The 21,908-nt window shown below is 35.7% G+C and overlaps 1 long non-coding RNA gene across 1 annotated transcript; it reads right to left on the reverse strand.

The window, feature by feature from the left end:
• Window positions 1-14,070: 14,070 nt before the first annotated feature.
• Window positions 14,071-21,585, reverse strand: LOC126932474 (uncharacterized). Its single transcript, XR_007718203.1, has 3 exons — window positions 21,437-21,585; window positions 14,745-14,837; window positions 14,071-14,242 (listed from the first exon to the last, which is right to left on the reverse strand). It is a non-coding gene; the product is annotated as an uncharacterized LOC126932474 (long non-coding RNA).
• Window positions 21,586-21,908: the final 323 nt, after the last annotated feature.

A 21,908-nucleotide genomic window follows, 5' to 3' on the forward strand; every position in this document is an offset into this window, starting at 1 on the left:
ATCATTTTAATGGATTTTGGCACACAGAGGCAAACTACAGGTAGTCCATTTTCCAAAGGATTACTTTTTCAGAATTGATGAGAAGATATTAAAATCTTAGATAAGGATTTTTTTAATTAAATTTTCTTTTTGAGCTCTTCAAAACTATAAGATGATGAATTAAAAAAAAAAAATAGTAAAGCCAAAGTACCTCCTCCCATAAGCAGTTATTTCAAGTGAACCAATATTTGAACTAATCATTTTCTTAGTCATAAAAAGTCTAAACAAACATATTTTCAGATTTATGTCCATCAATGTAGCCTTAGTTTTTGGCTTATATGGGTCCAGGAGGACAAGGAGTAGACCCAGGTATCTTTGTCCTAGATCAGGGTTGCCAGAAAAATTAAAATCTGAGTCCATGTGAAGGTGCTCTCAGGACATAGAAGACAATACTAGGTTGCAGAAAGGAAAAGAACTGCATCTGAAGCAAGGAATCTGCAAAGGGCACACAAAGCAAATGATTGGGTCCCTGCGGCAGAGCCTTGAGAGATTCCCTAAGGTAATTAGATACATGAAGTGAGATGTAGTGGGACAGAGCTTTCCAGGAGCTGCTGCAGCCAGCCTATAAATAGAAAAATGTTGTGAAGGATACTGGCATTCTGATTCTTTAAGCTTCATTTTTTCTTGAGTACTTAAAATGTAGTAGATTCTATGCCCATGCAAATTTCCCAAAATTGTAAGTGAGAATTGGAAATGCAACTCCCAAATCTTCAAATCTGAAAAAATATTCAATCTCAAAATTCATGTTCATATTATATATAATAACTTATACCTCTTCCCTCCTGTGACTTTCACATATCAGCTGGAGTTGGGGGGGGAGGAGACTAAAGCACCCTCCAGGCACAATTTACCACAAGTTCCCAAATAAACCTTTCACCAACTCACTATGAGAAAGAATAGATGAGAGAAATAACAGCACACCAGGTTCAGCCAAGTCCATAGGTGAGTGTAGCTGCTCAGTAAGTGTTTGTTGATTAAAATTGAGGATGACTAAATCCATGCCCAAACTAAGTGCTTACAATCACTCTGAAATGCCACCATAACATATAAATTTTAGAAGAGTTAGTGAAAGACTTCTGAATACTAACTACAATGGAGATACTACCACAAAATCAGTCATATTAACTCTGAGGACCCTTCAGAACAGAGCCCAACTGAAAGTAAGATATGCTGTAATTATGTTGATCCTGGCTTTTGCAAATTCCCAAAGCACAAATTACTATCCCCTAGGGCCCCTTAAACCATTTACTCATTCAGTTACTCTGAGGCTTCCAGAGTGAATAGGCAACCAGTCACGGTAATTCCATGAACACTTTATGATAGTCCAAAAAAATAAAAATGTGAGACTCTTTTTGAAGATGTCAAAGAACATCTGTCTCTTTCCCATTTTCTAAATAGAAATCTTATTACGTTAGTAATTATGCATGACATCTCTGGAAGAATTTATTTAGAAAAGAGAGTTTCAGTGTTCTCTCAGTAAATTAAGAAAAAAAGATTTATCAAACTAATATGAAATGCAAATTTCCTGAATAAAGTCTTAATTCTATTGACAGTATTAACCATTTATGCACAATTAACTATTTTCACACAAAGTTCATTTGTGACATTGTTCCATATTTGTAAAATATAAGGAATTTTGGCTGCTAAGTTTTCATAGGATGTCTTCAATAAACCTGATACTTTTCTAATAGGTACTGATACGGTTTGGCTCTCTGTTCCTATCCAAGTCTCATCTCGAATTGTAATCATGTGTCAAGGGAAGGACCTGTAATCCCCACATGTCAAGGGAAGGAGGTGTTTGGATCATGGAGGCGGTTTCTCCCATACTGTTCTCTTGATAGTAAGTGAGTTCTCACAAGACCTGATGGTTTTATAAGTGTTTGGTAGTTCCTCTCTTGTCCATTCTCTCTTCTGCTGCCCTGTGAAGAGGTGCCTGCTTCTTCTTCACCTTGCATCATGATTGTAAGTTTCCTGAGGCCTCTCCAGCCATGCAGGACTCTGAGTCAATTAAACCTCTTTTGTTTACAAATTACCCAGTCTTGTGTAGTATCTTTATAATGGTTTGAGAATGGACTAATACAGGTACTTATTGATTACAGGCATTGAGCTATCACATATTCCAATAAGTAATCATGCATTCCACAAGCTTAGCGAGTATAGAGCAAGATAATGAGAAACAAGATGGGAAAGCTTTTAAGCAGAGAAGGAAATAAAAATGTGTAACTGTGAGATGAGTATTTCAAAATCAGGCCAGTATTTAAGGTTAATTCCAACACAAATATAGTAAATTTTTTGAATCACAAAAAACAAAGTTAATTGAAAGTTTGTAATTAATAAAGACAACTAAAACTACTGAAAGTGCCAATTTTTAAACTATAGACAACATAATTGACCTACAAGAATTATTTGAACAGTTTCTGACACTTTTTTAAAAATCTGATTTTATTAGCTGCTGCTGCCAAGGAAGGCACCAAGTTAAAATGAAAATGTCATACAAAGTGCCCTTCAGCATAAAATCACCAAAATGTTCCATGCTATTAACAACAAGCACCTTGATTATTCACAGAGAACTTCATTTCAGTGCCTTTGACTGAAAAGGGGTTAACTTAGTGAACAGTGTCCTCCATTTACTGCATACTTTCTCTAAAGCCCTGGACATTTCCAGCTGACAAATACAGACACAGTTTTCATTTTCAGAAACAACATTAGTTTGCTGCACCATTGGGTGAAATCCAAGCATTTAGTCAGGCTTGTTTCCCTTGCTGCCTGGCTTAGCACATGTAATGAGAATTATGTCTTTCACTTCCATGCCAACTTGAATACATTAGAAGCAAGAATAACAGAGTCAGCACTATATCAAGATAGACAAGCCCACAGAAAATAATCTAATGTGTCCTTACCCAGGTGGCATTCAACTTCTAAACACTGTAACTAATGAACCACAAAAAGCTAATGACAAACTACAGTTTCACATTAGTCTCAGAAAACTTCATAATGTAAACTATTAAACCCATTTGTCCTTTTTTTAACCCATTTGTTCTTTTAAGCAGAATAACCTTAAGATTGCCCAATAATATACTCAATGATTTTTTGCCATTTTGAAAATAAGTTATAAAAGTAACATAGAAATAAGATTAGACTTTATTTGAAAGATTAAAAGGGTAAAATATCACAACAAACAGAATATAATTTTCTAAAGAACAGTTAGGATCATGAAAAGTAAATCTGGATACCCATAATTTTTCACTTAGTTTTATATATAAATTTTGGACTTTTTTTCAGTAAAGTGCTAGGATCTAGACTATATTATTTTGCATATATTTTCTAATTTTAGTTTTATAGTCCTAAATGAAGTAGATACTTCATTATCTTAAAATAAGGATTTTAAAAACTGAGTCTTAGAGAAATTAAGTAACTTACATGGATGGTCTAGAATCCAAATTTTCTGCTGAGTTATTTAATCGCTAGGCTATATGACCTCCCTAGGAAGTTTTGTCCTTTACAAACAATGACCACATGCTTCTATCATTTTCATTCTATTATATTATTTAATTTTATACTATTCTATCTCATTTGTTATAGTTTTTCATTGTATTTGATTCCTAGTTCTTATACTCTCCAAAGATAAGATTTTTCTTATAGAAGTTAATATTGATAAACCCAAATTTGCACTGCTTCTTGCATTTTTTTTTTTTTTTTTTTTTTGGACACAGAGTCTCACTCTGTTGCCCAGTCTGGAGTGCAGTGGCATGATCTTGGTGCACTGCAAACTCCCCCTCCTGAGTTCAAGCGATTCTCCCACCTCAGCCTCCCGAGTAGCTGGGATTACAGGCACGCGCCACCAAGCCCGGCTAATTTTTGCATTTTTTTTTTAGTAGAGACGGGGCTTTGCCATGTTGGCCGGGCTGGTCTGGAACTCCTGACCTCACGTGATCCACGTGCCTCAGCCTCCCAAAGTGCTGGGATTACAGGTGTGAGCCACCACACCCGGCCTCTTGCACTCTTGAGCTAACACAACTCTTGCTGTTTCATTAATATTCATTTATTAATTCTGCAATTTTTGTTTGTTTTGTTTTTTGGCTACTGTGATAGATACTAGCTATCCCAATGGCCACTCACAAGCCCCTTCCCCTTGCCTCACCTCTGCTTTAGAATTTAGATATTTTCAATATTCACTTTCCAGACATCCTTTTCACTAGGGGTTGGGTATATGACATGGTTCTATTCAATGAGAGGTAAGTACAAGTCAGCTGGGGAGTTAGAGAAACATCTCTGCTGCCTCATAAAAGTGATAAATGTTGCTAGTACGACCCCTTACCTCCTCTTTCTGCTTCGCTTGTGAACATAATGCCTGAAACTGAGGCAGCCATCTTATGTCCATGAGTCAAAAACGTAAGGACAAAGAACAACACACCAAAGCAGGCAGTCCGGATACAGAGAAAAGTCTTGAGACTTTTCCTTAACCATGTGACAACTGACACCTGAGATTCTTGCAAAGTATCAGTGAATATCATTTAGTTAAAGGCTCTCTCGTTTGTATTTTCTGTATCCCAGAACCAAAAAGCAATTCTAACTCACGCCGATGCTGACCGTATTCCAGATACAGCAGATGTTCTCATGAAGCTCACATTCTCCTGGAAAAGACATTCAACAATAAACAGGAAAAGAATGTTAAGCACTGTGGAGAACAATAAATATTCAGGATAAGGAAATAAAGAGTGACAAGAAGTGCCTAAGGGAAGTTTCTCTAAGGAGGTGGCATTGAGCTGAATAAATATGGGACCCAAAAAACATGCTTTGGAGAAAATTATTGCAAGCTGAGGAAACAGCATCTACAAAGGCTATGAGACAAAGAAATGTCTTACATATTTAAGGACACACAAATGGTCAGTATGGCTGAAGCCCAGTGAATTAGAAAGAGCAAAACGTTGCCACAAAAGTAAGCAATTCAGTTAATATCCATGTAAATTTATTTGAAAGCCTTTTGTTTATCTGGAAGCATTAAACTTCTTAAATCACCACTCAGTTAACTTTTGGCAATTTGCTCCCCTGCACTAAAAGTTTTTTGTAGAACATTATTTTATCTCAAATATCATTTATCCGTGACAACCTTGGAACGATTTCAAACACACATTCACCTATTTTTAAGGACAGTAATGATACCAAAAACTCTTCAAAGTTTGACTTTAGAGATGCAGGAGATGAATGGTGCTGGCCAGTACCATAAAATCAGCTCTCTGAACAGAGGTCTGGCATATTTTTCACACTTATTTCTCTAAGATACTGTCAATACTAACCTACAGCACTTCTTGGTTTTTCTTTTTAACTGAGTTAGCACCAAAGAGTAGAAAAAATTAAACAATTTCCTCACAGCACGTTCAGAAATTTTGACATCCACATTTAATGATGAACTATGGGATTCCTTCAAGCCGCCATCTGTGGGCAGAGCTACTTTAGGAGCAGCAGTGCAAAGACTTTGGATATTTCACTCCATGAAGAGACAGCTGGTAGGATTTTTTTTAAAAAAATGCACTAATCTAATCAATTAATCTGGTTTCCATTTTCCTTTGTATTTGCATTATGGAAATAAGCTAAGGATGATTGCCTTTCGCCTTGCATCTAAGAGGGAAAAAATGATAGATTTGCAAAAGAGTATAACAGTTCTGCAAATGGAATCGGAGGGAAACAATGTATCAAGTGGCTAGACGGGATTCTCTTTTAAGTATTCTCTTTTCATGAGGTTTGAAATTTTAATATTAATGTGCAGGTGATCAAATAAGTCTTCAATAAAAGCATCATAAGGCTAATTATTGAATCAGAGGATAAACATAGACACATCCATAGAAATAAAAAATATCATATTATGTTTTCATTTACATTGGATTGAAATATTTATGAAAGTTTTATTCCATCATAGGAGAAAGTTTTTCTTTACAGAGGAATTTCAACTAATAAATGTTGAAGGAATTGTAACATTAAAATATGACCATTTTGCAACCCAAATGAAAGCATTGATTCAAGCAATAACCATCCATATATAAAACCATTAGGTCATAGGTTGATGGCAAACTTTTCAGTCGGAGGCATCAGGATATCACCACCAGAAATCACTGATCAATTTGTGTTACAACTAGTGGGGCCACCTGGCATAGTACCTCCCAATGTGATTAATAGAAAGCACGTAGACCCACCTAAGCAATATTCTGACCAAGAAGTTGAATCTGAATCTAATCAAACTCCCAGAACTTTCATTTACAGGAAATAGATGGAAAGGAGGAATAATGATAACATCAAAAGAAAGCAGGCCGGGCGCAGTGGCTTAACCCTCTAATTCCAGCACTTTGGGAGGCCGAGGAAGGTGGATCACCTGAGGTCAAGAGTTTGAGAACAGCCTGATCAACATGGTATAAACCCCATCTCTACTAAAAATACAAAAAATTAGCCAGCCATGGTGGCACACACCTGTAATCCCAGTTACTTGAGAGGCTGAGGCAAGAGAATCGCTTGAACCTGGAAGGCGGAGGTTACCATCAGCGGAGATCTTGCCACTGCACTCCAGCCTGGGTAACAGAGCAAGACTCCGTCAAAAAAAAAAACAAAAACAAACACCTAATCCAGAGAGCATGAGCATTTTATAGAACACCTATAGCAAGTCAATAGCCTGGAGAAAAAGCTAACGAGGAGAGTGCTTTAAGTGAAGAGACTTCCGGGGTACGACCCCTCCAAACGTGTCGACTTGTTTGCATCCTTATTCTGAAAAATCATTTTAAAGAGACTTTTTAAAATTAGGGAAGGGTAATTCTGAGCTGTGTATTAGGTGATAGCAACTGATTATTTTTAATGTTCATTATGCTAGTAGTACTATGGGAAAATAGTTTTTTGTTTTTTGTTTTTTTCCCTTAGAAAGGCAAACTGAAGTTTACAGGGAAGAACTGATACTAATTGTGGAATTTGCCTTAAACTAAATCAGCAAAGAAGTAGGGGGTGGATGCAGCAAACACAGCAAAATCCTCATAATCTGAGTGATGGGTATAGCTTATTGAACTATTTGTCCTATTTTTTCCTATTTGAAAGTTTTCATAATGATTTTTAATGCTCATTAGTCAGAGCTTCATTAGGTACTTTGTATGAAAATGTCTTTCTAGGACAAATGATATTAGCAAAAGGCAGTTAAAAAGAAAATGTACGGCTGTTCAAAATGCAGTAATAAATACAAGCTGTCCTGTATCCATGGTGCACCACAGGTAAAAAGCCATTTGCATTTATATATGACATCTTTTCATTAACTATTTATGAAATGTATCTACTATCAATCCCTGCTTAATAAAAGAAATAAAATATTTAAAAATTAAAGAAGGGCTCAGAAAGGATCCTCAGTTCGTATCATTTTTTAGAAAATAAGTCGTATCATAGCGTAAACATGCAAATAAGTTTTACCCGTTTAGAATTTCTTACAGAGCCATATAACCAACTATCTATAGACTTCCACAAATTTAAACATCGGTCCTTTTTTTATAGCTCTGGAATTTTGTCTGTTTAAAAGGGATCATTGTAAATCACTGCAGTCTTTTCAGAGAGTAATCTGGCAGTGTATGGCAAAATATTAAAATATTCAAACACATTTTGAAATCCTATTCCTGGGTCTACATCCCAAGAGGAAATTGTTCAAAAGAATTTTTAAAATAGCTGAGTCATAGCCAAGTATTTATGATAGCAAAACTTGGAAATAATGTCTAACCATTAGAAACACTGAAGTGAACCAACTCAGTGAAATACTATGGAAAATATGAAGATTGTATAGATATATACAGTAGTGTATATTCATACTATTAAGTTGATGGAAAGTATAACTGTAAATTCACTAATTTAAAGTGATGTTTTTCTAACACTTTTTAGCTGTGACTTGGAATATGCAAAGGGCATGCTATGTAACACTCCATAGCTTAGTTTCCTTCAGAGGGTTATCATCAAATTTTATCAAAAGCAATAGATAAATATTAGCTCTTATTCTTATTACTATCATTATTTAGTTTATTAGAAGGAGTCAAAAAGAAATGTAAAGAATAGTATGTTTGAGACAAAGGAAAAATAGGTATCACTTTTGTAAAGTTTTTTTTCAAATCCTATATTGTTTAAAATTTAAACTCAAAGGCTAAAGCTAAATCATACACTTCTCAAATTTAGGATGACTTCCTTCTCTAGATGTATTTGATTTACCCAGGCAGTGTCTGTGTCTGACACTTCAGTCAATCAAAATCTGGTAATTAAATTTAACAGTACACTTAATGTGATAAATTATAGTCAGAGATTTTCTGTTAACCCATTCCTATATTTCTGGGGGAAATAATTGTCTATGATTTACTTATACACTGCTTAATTTATTTTTGCCAATATTAAATTTATATATCTGTCTTCGTATTCATAAAGTGTGTTATCCTGCAACATTTTTTTCTCATACATTTCTTTTCAATTTTTTTAATTTTTATTTTTTGTAGAGATGAAGTCTTACTTTTTTGGCCAAGGTGGCCTCAAATCCTCTTGCCTTGGCCTCCCAAACTGCTAGGATTACAGGTCTGAGCCACCGTAACCATGTCTTTGCCTTGTTTTTAATCAAGGTATATTAGCATCATAAAGTGACCTAGAGAGCATTAAATTTTGAAAAGTTTAGAAAAGTTTCCATAAATATCATTTGTACTTTTTTCTTTTTTTCCAATTTTATGATTATTAGTTCTTTGAAGGATTGTTATAACTCATCTGTAAAACCATCTGGGCCTGGATAAGTGTATGTGTGTGTGTATATCATAGTGTATGTGTGTATATCATATGGTGTGTGTATTTCACAGTGTGTATGTATGTGTTGTGTAGACTTTTAACTACTGATTCACTTTCTTTTTACATATTTATACATATTTATTTATACTATAGGTATATTCAGATTTTCTATATCTTCATAAACCAATTTTCTAGAAAATTGTCCATGTTTTCTAACTATTCTAGTTTATAAGCATATATTTGTTTATGCTAGTCTCTGATGATGTTTAAATCTCTGTTGTATCTGTAGTTCTACCCACTTTTGTTCCTAATATTATACATGGCTTCTCTCTATCATTCTTGTCAAAGACTGTCTATTTAATTCATCTTTTAATATAATCAGCTTTTGGCTTTGTGAAGTTCTCTATAATTTGTTTTCTAATTCACCAGTTCTGCTCTTTACCATTTCTTTCTTTCACTCCTTTATGTTTGCTCCATTGTTCTAACTTCTTAAGTTGAATATTCACCTTATTAATTAGTCTTTGTTTTTTTTTCTATGATAAGCAGTTAAGATATAAGATTGAAAATAGCTTCAAGGCAAAACTTGTTACTGTTTAAATATGTGTTCAATTATAGGAAACAAAGATTTATGGTTAATAATTTCAAATGGAGAAATAATAGATTATCGACCATCTAAATTATTTCATAAATATTAGTGAATTGGTGTGATAAATAATGTTAAGTTAGCAAAGTCAGGTGACGGTGCTAACTTGTTCGTCCTGTTAAATAAAGCCCATGAGAAATGGCAGATAGAAAAGGAGAGTCAAAAATTTGACAGCTATATTGCAAAAGAACTCAACTTAGATAAAAGTCAGATAAGAAACAATAACAAAATTGCCAAGACTTCTGATCTACAGTGATGGCTTCTCAAACTGCAGGTCTTCCACACAGGGCTTAGTTAGTACTCATTAAGTGTCTCAAGCAAAGTTTTTTTCAAGCACACCTTTCCCTTGCTTAATGACTTTCGTTAGTATCCGAAAACCCTAACATTAAGTAAAGAGCTTTTAAATGGGGAAAAAAAGTTTTCATTAAATTTAATGGAAAAATTATGATATGTTTCATCTCAACACAAGATACCCAATTTTCACAGCTAGAAAAATATATCAATTGAATAAAAATGTGTTCTTATTAGTAATAAACAGCAATTTGGGAGTAAACAAATACAGCTTATATATAAATGGCAATGTTGTACTTGCTTTATTTTTCTTATTTCTGAAACATTTTTTTCACTAATATTTCAAACTTGGAGGGCTCATGATTATTTTGCACTTAAAGTAAAATTATCCCAGAAAAACACCTTTGGGTAAAATATAGATTAAGTATAGAGAGGCATAACAGACAGAAGACTCCCAGAAGATACTGCATGTTCATCTCTTGCTTAGAGATGAAGAGAATAGCAGGCAGAAGTACTTTAGAGTATGTACAGAGAGGAAAATGCTTTGGATTCATCCATACATGGAAGGCAATTCAAATGTGATCCATACATTTGGAGCTGACTAAAAATTGTTATGTCAAGTACATTGTCAAATGTGTCATTGCCTGAAATCACAGTGTTGAAATATCTGTTTGTGTAGTATGTTTTTTGATGAAAAGGTTGTTAGACAATTTTTTAAGTCATTGTCCAAAATATTAGCATTTTGCAAGAGTCATTCTAGCAAAAAGTTGTTCACTGAACAGTCATTATAGAGGGTAAGTCTGAAGAGAGTTACAAATGGGAAACAGATTATTTACTCAATAAGAATGTATTAAATGCTTACTTAAAGCAAGTTGGACTGCTCATGTAATCTAACCCTTAGGATTATTTAACTACCTAGTTTATCTTTTATTGAGATTTTGCTAAAGGAAATGCCGTAGGCTTAACCACTTTAACCTGAACTATGGCTTTCCTTTGGGAAACTTCCACAAAACAAAAGGTATATCATTTTGCTACAATTTAGCCTCACTTTTTAGAAGAGAGTAACAGCAACTAACACTATTAACCATACAATATCGAGATAAATCTCATATATTGAAAAATAATTGCTACAAACCAAGAGAGTCTCTCTAAAAGAAAATTATATTCATTCAGGAATAGGACATTGCTAAGGGAATATGAGTGTCATAGTAAACTATGTGCATATTCACAGAGATAAAAGAAAATAATTTTTTTAAAGGAAAAATGAGGAGGATTACACAATTGTTTCAAGATAATTTTCTTTGGCTACAAGGATCAATAACAAGGGTGACAGTAGCCCAGGCAGTTGAACCAGCAGTTGCTGGGCAATACTTCTGTCCTTACAGAAGTATTTTTCTTGCAAGAACTCAGTCAATATTAGGAAGACAGCACCAAGCCATGAGGGGTCTACCTCCAAGACCCAAACACTTCCCACCAGGCCCCACCTCCTGCACTGGGGATTACAATTCAACATAAGATTTGGATGGGGACAAAGATCCAAACTATATCACATTCTAAAATAATAGTTCTGATAGCTGTATAATAGAGAGCAAAATAGAGGGAACAAGCATGGATGCAGAAAGAACCTTCAGAAGATCAGAAAGTGGCCCTGTGAGTGCTAATAAATGGCTACAAATAGTAGTTCCTACAGCAGTCTATAAATAATAGCTATTGTGTAGGAACCATTTTTTTGAAACCCGGAAGTAAATCACTAGGTTAAGAGAGCAGATGCTGAAATTTCTTCACAAATCAATTCAAGTCCTCAGACTGATGCCTGAAATTCACTAAACTAAGAGACTATGATATATGGTCATTCAGGCATAAATGGAGACAACCCAGGCAAAAAGAAGAAAGAACAATTCAAGGAAATGATGAAATTACAGCACTTGGTGACAGGACTACGAGAAGGAATCATGAACTATAACTCTGAAATGGTCACAGGACTCAGAACAGAGGCCACATAGCTACTAAGCAGCATGTGTCCATTTGGAGGTCTAGATTGTACTTGTTTGAGTTTCCTTATCAAAAACAAAAGTTCCCACCTCATGATATTGTGAAGATTAAGTGAGCTAAGAAATATAAGCACTTAGAATAGTGCCTCAAAAATTGTAGGTGGCTCAGAACATATACAAACTTTGTTTAAATAAATTTAAGTGAAATGTCAGGCATCTCCCACATTTTGTTTTGTTTTCCAATAATAGCAATTCCATATGGCAAGCTAGAAAAACTGAAGTTAATATTTACAATGTCTTTTCAGTATAAATACTGTTGACAGATGACTTAGCTGCCCCATTTTCTCAACTTTTATTTTTCATCAGTTATCTCCTTTAGAAATCTTATCTATTTTGTGGCTCCTCATTGAGTTTAATAAGATACTTACTCTTAATAATGTAATAACTCTAGGTAAAACAGTATGAATAGTTGAAATTTATTTTCTAAGTTAATACTATATTTAAATCTCTAAATAGAGCTTCTTTGCAAGACTAAGGTCAAATTACAAAATAATCACCTTTGAGACAATGAGTAAAGATCTGTACACCTGAGAGAAAAGGAAATGGCATTCTTATACTCGAAACATTTGGGAAAAATGATAAAAAGAAATACTTTTATTTGAAGTATGATTCGTGCTACTCTTCCAGCAATTGCAAATACAATAGAAGTATTTCATTACATTTCAATACCAAAATTATAAATCAAATAGCTATTTGGAGCCATAAGTATTTACCATATATAATGAATTTTTCAGTCACAAGTGCTGGTAGGAATCAGCGTTAACGTTTTTATTCTCTTCCTTTTAAAAATGGCTAAATGATGAATATAGTTATCACAAAGAGATTAAGGGATTGAAAACCTTTGAATTGTTACTAAATCCTGAATCCTGTTCTGAACTTGAATTTGCTTTTATGGAAAATTAAAGCACTAGCAGTTTAAACCCAGTCTCCTTTTTATACAAATGCCATTTATTTCTTGAAACTTGCTTTTAATAATTGCTTAAGTCATTTAAATGCAAGCAGACTTCTTAGTAGGTGCTAAAACTGTGTACCAGGACTGAGGGTAAAATTAAATGACTCATTTCCATTATGCTCGAAGCTGAAAACCTTTTCTTGTTATTATGTTGTGAATTCCACCAAATAACTCCACAGTCATTTATTGAATTTTTCTTCTTTCAGACATTCACATTCCAAGCTATTGTATAGTAAGTGAACTGGTAACTTTTTTCAATATACTTCAAAATTTTACTATAAAATGCCCTGTAGCAAAGACAATACTAGCTACTACCTAGCAGTGGGGTGAGCTAGTTTACCCTTTCTAGAGTTTCACATTTAAACGAAGTCCAGAAACATAAATTAAGAACATCTTAAATGATACTATAGATTAATATTCAGCAAAGAACACATTTGCCATTAACTGATTTTGAAAAAAAAAGTCTGCTTGAAAGAAAAAAAAATTAACCATCTCTCCTAAACAAGTTTTCTCTTGTGAGTCACCTTCAAATATAATTACCAAAGTCACAAAGCATCTTTGCTCTTTTTTTGCAAATATAACAGTTTCTATTCCTCTACTTATATAATTCTAATGAAAAAAAAAAACAGAAACTCTACAACCACAAAGGTAAAACCATGCAATTGCTAAATGGCAATTGTCAAAGGTTAAGAACAAAATATCAGTAATAAACTCTAAGAATTCTGGTAATTGTTGGAAAAATATCTGTGAAAGATTGATGTGACTATATGATGGTGGTTTGTTAAAGTGAATTTTCTAATCTCCTTTAAAATTTTTCTCAAGATCAGCCTGGTTTTAGATGAAGAAGTATTTTCAGTTATCAAAAACTAGTAAAAACATGTTCTTCATATGCTTGGCAAATTGCATTTCTGGCGTCTGGTCCTGAAAAAGAAGACAGCAGGACATCAATCAATTGATACGACATCCCACAGACTCTGTTACAAGATGAATTAGGGCAGTGTTATGTGCAATACTATTAAAAACGATATGAGCATCCTGGCTAACACGGTGAAACCCCGTCTCTCCTAAAAATACAAAAAATTAGCCAGGTGTGGTGGCGGTCGCCTGTTGTCCCAGCTACTTGAGAGGCTGAGGCAGGAGAATGGCGTGAACCTCGGAGGCAGAGCTTGCAGTGAGCCGAGATTGTGCCACTGCGCTCCAGCCTGGGCTACAGAGCGAGGCTACATCTCAAAAATAAAATAAAATTAAATTAAAATTAAAAACGATACGAGGTCATAGTATAATTTTTGTAGGTATCTTTCACTTTCTTCTTTTACCTTCTATATTCAATCTGTTGCCTTCTATATTCAATCTGGGCTGTCATTCTTCCATCATCTCCCTTCCTTCTCTTATTCTTTCTTCTCCTTTCGCAGGTTTTCATTATGTTATACCTGAGTAATTATGGTATTTTCTTAGCTCAGTGGATCTCAGATATCATTCTGAATATCTGCGCAGCTATAAAACAGAGTTACAGGTAGAGGAGAAAGTGAGAAAACAGAGGCAATGTAGTAAGTCTCTAAGAACATCAAGTTTATTCATCTTAGTGTTGTGTCCTTTACCCTGGGAGAATGTCCTTCCTGCTGATTTGATGTTAAATTTTCATTCCTGTATGAAATAGTGAAGATAGTATGTGGTAATTTACTCTTTATATTTTGTTGTTGAGGTTTTCTAAATATTCTTTCCTTCAAGATAAATAGTTAACAACTACATGTTAGTCCTCAAGAATTTTCTGGGAGCTTTACTAGCTTATGAAATTCAAAACTCTGCAAAACAATATAGCTGATCTCCCTGAGTCTATTTGCTTCCAAATTCACCATTTGTTAAGGTTTAGGATGCTCTGCCTAAAACCCAGGATTAGACCAATCAATTAATGCTCAAGAAATTTTAATACCTCTTTGTTGCATTCAACATGTATTTCAACACCCACTGCAGCCACTACAATCTAGCCTTATTGTACCTGTTCACCTTCTCTGGTCAGGTAAGTGTCCTCACTGTCTCCCATACATATTGTCCTTCTTTCAGCTCCAGGCTTTTCATCATATTCTTAACCCTTGGGAGAAAAAAAAAAAATCACTCTTTCTCAAATTTACATACACTATTCCAATAAGTGGTTGCTCATCCTGTTTGCTTGTTCTAGTTCTCTACTAGAATCAAATTTCCTGAATTCATTTTCTTGGTAAGTAAGCCAGTTAATCTTCTTATTACTGTCTTCACTATTTCCAGTAGCCTGTGCACCTTCTCAAGGAGACCACATTTGAGAAGAATTTGTACTAACATAAATTGAACTATGGAAGGTAAAGCCTGGTTTTTAAAAATCTGAGTAGTCATGTTTCCATTACTTTCAGTTCAAAAGCTATCTAGAAAACTCAGATTTTGGCCGGGCACGGTGGCTCACGCCTGTAATCCCAGCGCTTTGGGAGGCCGAGGCGGGCGGATCACAAGGTCAGGAGATCGAGACCACGGTGAAACCCCGTCTCTACTAAAAATACAAAGAATTAGCCGGGCGCGGTTGTGGGCGCCTGTAGTCCCAGCTACTCGGGAGGCTGAGGCAGGAGAATGGCGTGAACCCGGGAGGCGGAGCTTGCAGTGAGCCGAGATCGCGCCACTGCACTCCAGCCTGGGCGACAGAGCGAGACTCCGTCTCAAAAAAAAAAAAAAAAAAAAAAAAAAGAAAACTCAGATTTTTGCTTATCGCATACATTATTACACACGTATCAGTCTTACAAATAGAGCAGTGTTTTGCAGGTTCATAGGTATTAATAAATGAGACAGAGATTCCCAAAAAATTTTGTTATGAATGTGTTGAATATTTTAGGACTAACAGAAGCCAAAATCAACAGACTGTGGCTCTATTTAAGGTAACAATCATATCCAATTATTTCTCTCACTATTTTAACTCAAACTCCTTTAATTTCTTCCCATTGCAAAAGAGTGTTAAACACCCATCCTTGCATTAAAGACAACACAACTGTGGCATGAAATAGTATCTATTAAAGTGTATGGTGGTTCCTTATTGCCAACCTAAATTCATTTAATGCAAAAAGTTATTCAATATACAACATTTTGGAAAGCATCAAAATTGCTTAAAATTGTTGGAAATGTATAATCCTGTAATGTTTGAACAAAAATGTCAATTAGAAAAATAAACCTACTTTAAAGGATCACTGTATCTGTGTTGTCACTTTTGTACACATACTACACCCAAGTGGCTGGGGCATAGTAGAAATTGCTCTACGTTTAGAGTCAGAAAACGCACACACACATGCACACACACACACACCCTGTGGCAAGGTGAATGTGGCAATTTGTCTCTTTTGAGCTTCAGTTTCTTAATCTGTAAATAGGAGGAAATCAACTACCCTTCAAAAGTTGTTTGATCCTGTCTACAGGTGTCATGATGAAAAAAATAAAAATAAAAAACTTGTTTGAAAATTAAGTGAGGAAATGCCTATGAAAAACATTTGCAATATTGTTGTTTCACTACAGGGAAGTCTCAATTAAACAATGCTTCATTAAATTTGTGCTCAAGTATTGTGACTACAAGCCAAAAAAAAAAAAAAAAAAAAAAAAGAGGCAAGCTGCCTGCAGTCAGTATCTCTACTGGAAAAAAATAAAGCGAACGTGAAAGAAAACACCTTTTACATCTTTAAATCTTGCAACCAATGGTAATATTTCAAGTGACACAAAAATATTTTTATTGTGCAAGTTTCTATTTACTGCTAATTTTAAAATATTATTTCTTATTCCATCCAGTTTAAATGACAGGTTCACCTTTCTCTTTGGCTGATACAAAATTAATGGCTCAACCAATAATCGTGCACTGTATTATCACAAACAATGAAAGAGATTTAGGCAGAAAATAAAACAATCTAAATTATATGTGATTTTCATAAAAAGTCTCTTTGCATGAGCTACTTCAGTAGATTGAAGAGGTCAAAAGTCAATTTGCAGTAGGCTGAAGAGTGGATAAGAGGTGAGGAATTGCAAATGGCAGTTATATGCTTTTCTTTTAAGACATTCCCCTGAGAAAGGATGGGGGAAGCTGTGATGGAATCTACAGGGAGGCAAGGCGATAAGAGGGAGGGAAAGGAAGGAAGGAGTAAAGAGGTACTTCAGTTCAAAGTGAGCAGGGAAAAGGGAGGAGACAAATTTGTGGGATCAGAATTCAGATTTCTATCAGTCAATGATAACAGTAAGAGCCACACTTCTGCTACAGCCCACACTTATGACTTCTTTTTTTTCTTTAATTGTTCACCATTTGAAAGAAACTGTATACTTTTTCACATTGCATAATACACTAAAATCACAAACGACCCACAAAATGCCAAGTTAAAGGAACACTTTCCAATCTCTATTTTGCAACGAGGCATTTGACATCTTCATCTTCTTGAATCTTCTTTCTCCATTCTTTTTAAATCCTCTTTAAAGTCTCCTTTTCCTAAGACTCTCCTTGAATCCTTAGGGTAGACTTGGTTATGGTGTGGTAACAAATAGTTCAGTGACCTAACCCAACAAAAGTGTATTTCTGACTCACACTGCAAGTCTGGGACAGGTCTTGAGGAGTTTCACTATTGATAATCACTAAGGAAAACAGATTGACAGAGGCTCCATGTCAACATGTTACAGAAAGGGGACCCAATCCAGACCTCAAGAGAGGGTTCTTAGATCTCGTGCAAGTAAGAATTCAGGGCAAGTCCATAAAGTGAAAGCAAGCTTGTTAAGAAAGTAAAGGAATAAAGAATAGCTACTGCATAAAGCAACCCTGAGGGCTACTGGTCACCTGTTTTTGTAGTTATTTCTTGATGATACGCCAAATGAGGGGTGGATTATTCATGCCTCTTCTTTTTAGACCATATGGGGTAACTTCCTGACACTGCCATGGCATTTGTAAACTGTCATGGCGCTGGTGGGAAGTAGCAGTGAGGATGACCAGAGGTCACTCTCATCACCATCTTGATTCTGGTGCGATTTAGCTGACTTCTTTACTGCAACCTGTTTTATCAGCAAGGTCTTTATGACCGGTATCTTGTGCCGACCTCCTAACTCATCCTGTGACTTAGAATGCCTTAACTGTCTGGGAATGCAGCCCACTAGGTCTCAACCTCATTTTACCCAGTCCCTATTCAAGATGGAGTTTCTCTGGTTCCAATGACTCTGACAAACACATTTCAAATCGTCAAGGCAAGGAGAAGGGAACCAGCTGATTGGTGCATTGCCTGTGCTGAGAAGTGACACACATCATTTCTGGTCACATTCCATTGGCCAAAGCTAGCAGTGTGGTTATAACTTCACAGTGACCAGAGAAATGCAATCCTACCCCATGCCCAAAACGAAAAGAACGGAAATATTTTTAAACTGCCTCTGTAACTGCATCCTCTCCTTCTCACTGCAAATATTTCTCAAAATTTGATTCTTGACCTCCGATTTCCATTGTGTATATCCTTCCTGAGTGACTTCATTCACTTCCTATATGACAATGACAACCAAATATACGTCTTGCCCAAACCTCTCCCATAAACTCTGTAGACAAATATATCTCTACTTAGGTATCCCCAAAGCATCTTTAACTTACCACCCTTTCCCATTTCCTGTAATGAACTGTTTGCTTTTTCTTCCTATTAAACTATAACTTTCTTTACATCATAACTGTGTTTTATTTATGTTTGTATCCCCAGTACAAGCAAAATGCCTATAATCTAAAAAGCATTCAATAAACAATATTTGTTGAGTGAATGAATGAATGATGGCCATATTTATGGTGTTTGCATATATTCTTCAAAAGCCTCAGATGGATCATGCAAGACTTAGGATTCAGTGCCTTAAATTGAATGAGTGCCTGCTATTGAGCGATGTGCTTTAAAAGTGAGATGCTAGGAATGAGGAAATCAGTCAACAAACATATATTGAGCATCTACTATCTGCCATGCACTATTTTAGGCATGTTTTTGTTTATCTCAATAAACAAAACAGACAAAAATTCCTGCTATTTGGGAGAAGAAAACAGTAAAAAATAAGCATTATATAATATAAACATTAAAAGGGAAATTGTATAATATGTTAGTGTGAATTAAAGCATGCCAAATGGCAAGAGGGGTCTCAAAGCTAGAGATAGCAGTGAATTTTAAATATAATAAATAGAGTGATCGCAGTATATACATCATTGGAACAGTAACATTTAGGCTGATTTGAAGGAAATGAGGAAGTTAGCTGTGTGGCTCACTGGGTTTTGGGTTGGCAGGAACCACCAGTAAAACAGTTCTAAAGTGGGAGCATTCCTGGGATGTTTGAGGAACATCAAAGAGAAGAGGGTGGCCAAAGCTGAGTGAGAGAGCAAGGAGGAGCTGAGGTCAGTGAGGAAACCATGAGAGAAGGGGCCAGACCTTGAAGGCCATTAAAGGTTTTGAATTTTGCTCTGAGGGAAATGGAGAGCCATAGGACAGTTGTGAGAAGTCCATGATCTGACTTTTTCACTTTGTTGAGAAAAACTGGACAAAATGATCTGACATATTTTTAAAACATGGTTTGGTTGCTGTTATGAGAATAGATTAAAAGAGGTTGTATTAATTACCTATTCCTACATCACTAAAATTTTCAAAAATATATCAGCTTAAAACAATAGATATTTATCGTTAATTCCTGTAGGTCAGGAATTTGGAAGCAGCTAAACTGGGTCATTGTGGCTCAGTCTCTTAGAAGGTTCACATGTCAGCTGAGGCTACAGTCTCCTCCAGGGTCAAATGGGGCCATAGGACTCATTTTTGAAATGGCTGAACCATGTAGCTGTGGGCAAGAGGCTTCAGTTCTTTGCCATATGTTCTCTCCATTGGATTGCTTGAGTGTCCTCAAAGCACAGCAGCTAGTTTCCCACAAAGCAAGAGATCCAAAAGAAAGAAGTCACACTATCTTTGCAACCCAGTCCTCAGAAGATATACACTCTCATTTTGCCTTATTCTATTTGTTGGAAGCAAGTCTTTCTATTCCTCCCAACCCCAGCTTTTTCCCCAATTTTCTTCTTTCCTGAGCTTCATTTTTGAGAGAAATGTTTAACAAGTGATACTCCATTTTTTTTTAAGAGTTGGTGTCTCTCTAGATTGTCTAGGCTGGAGTGCAGTGACTATTCACAGGCATGGTCATAGTGTACTACAGCCTTGAACTCCTGGGCTGAAGGGATCCTCCTGCCTCAGCCTCCTAAGTAGCTGAAACTACAATCAAATGATTGCTGTTTCTATTCAATCTATTTTTATCACAATTTTGACTTGTATTCATCCTCAATTATTTAAAGAATTAAAAAGTAAATGTAATTGTCTTCAAAGTGTTCAAATGTGGATATATTTGCACCAAAAATGTAAATTAAATTAAGTGCTAGAAAACTGAAAAATTAAATTATTCCTCATTGTATTAGTCAGGCTTCTCTAGAGGGACAGGACTAATAGGACAGATGTATATATGAAAGGGAGTTTATGAAGGAGTATTGACTCATACGATCATAAGGTAAAGTCCCACTAGAGGCCGTCTGCAAGCTGAGGAGCAAGGAAGCCAGTCCAAGTCCCAAAATCCCAAAAGTAGGGAAACCAACAGTGCAGCTTTCAGTCTGTGGTCAAAGACCTGAGAGCCCCAAGCAGATCACTAATGTAAGTCCAAGAGTCCAAAACCTGAAGAACTTGGAGCCTGACATTTGAGGGCGGGAAGCATCCAGCATGGGAGAAAGATGAAGCCGAAAGACTCAGCAAGTCTAGTCCTTCCAACTTCTTCTGCCTGCTTCATTATAGCCCGCTGGCAGCTGATTAGATGTGCCCGCTCAGACTGAGGGTGGGTCTGCCTCTCCCAGCCCACTGACTCAAACGTGAATCTCCTTTGATAACACCCTCACAGACACACCCAGGAATAATACTTTGTATCCTTGAATCCAACCAAGTTGACACTGGATATTAACCATCAGCCTCATGTTTTCAAATAGTTTGTTTCTCTCTTAAAATATTCAAAACTATTTCTTAAAATTAAAAGGCACACATACTAACAGAATCAATTTTTAAATCAAAATTATTTAAAATCAATTTTCTGCCTAACTTTTTGAAAATGTAATTAATATTATTAAATACTTAGAAAAACAGCAGTGCCTGTAATCCCAGAACTACTTGGAAGACTGAGGCAAGAGGATTGCTTTAGCCCAAGAGTTAGAGTCCAGCCTGGGCAACATAAAGTGACTCCCATTTCTTTTAAAAAAAAAAAAAAAAAAGATTTTAATAAAATAAATACTTTAGAAAAATAAAACCATCTAAAATTCTAATATTCAATGCTAACGTGTTAGCTGCCAATGTGTTACGCTTAAAACATATTACATTTAAGATTATGTTTAATTTTTAATAAAAATTTAAGAATACATACATGCAGATAAATATAATACATATGTTTATACATACATAAATACACACACATTTTAAAATAAAATAAATTGCTCACCATTGCAAAATATTTCTCACCAACCATGTGCAACCATTGAGGATACCTTACTAACACATGAGTACTCCCAAAATCTCAAGCTGGACACAAAGTGAAACAAGAAAATGACACTAGGCACTGTGGGGATCAGCATTCATGCCTTCTGATTGGAAGAATTTGGAAAGTCAATTTGTCTTTTCTCTCACTTACGTGTTTGCTCTGCTCACATTCTCCCCGTGCTTTGAAGCAGTGTCCTTCTCCAATGTGAACACCACCACCACACACAACTTTCACAGCACAATGATGCAGCTGCATTTTGTTTCAAGGACTTACGTCAAGAGATGCAGGGAAGTCTTCCCTGGGGTTTGAAAAATGAGTCGTAGAGTGAATGTACTGCAGTGCATTTCACTGCAGGCACTTTATGTCTCTCCTCCCCCATGAAAGAAGAATAATAAAAAGGATCAGAAAGGCCCTGCTTCATTGCAACTGTAACCCTGTACCCACAACAGGCTGCTGAATGAAAATTAGGTGCTCTCATCTATGCCCAATCAGCAGTGAGTAACAGGAACTTTGGGATCCAGGACCTTCTGGAACAGCTGAAGACTGTCACCTTCAGGTAGAGGGCTGAAAGCAGTGTGATGAATGGTATTACACTATTATGGGGAGTATCGCATTTGAAAGA

This window comes from Macaca thibetana, chromosome 12 (genome assembly GCF_024542745.1).
Source record: "Macaca thibetana thibetana isolate TM-01 chromosome 12, ASM2454274v1, whole genome shotgun sequence".
In the NCBI taxonomy this organism is placed as follows: Eukaryota; Metazoa; Chordata; class Mammalia; order Primates; family Cercopithecidae; genus Macaca; species Macaca thibetana.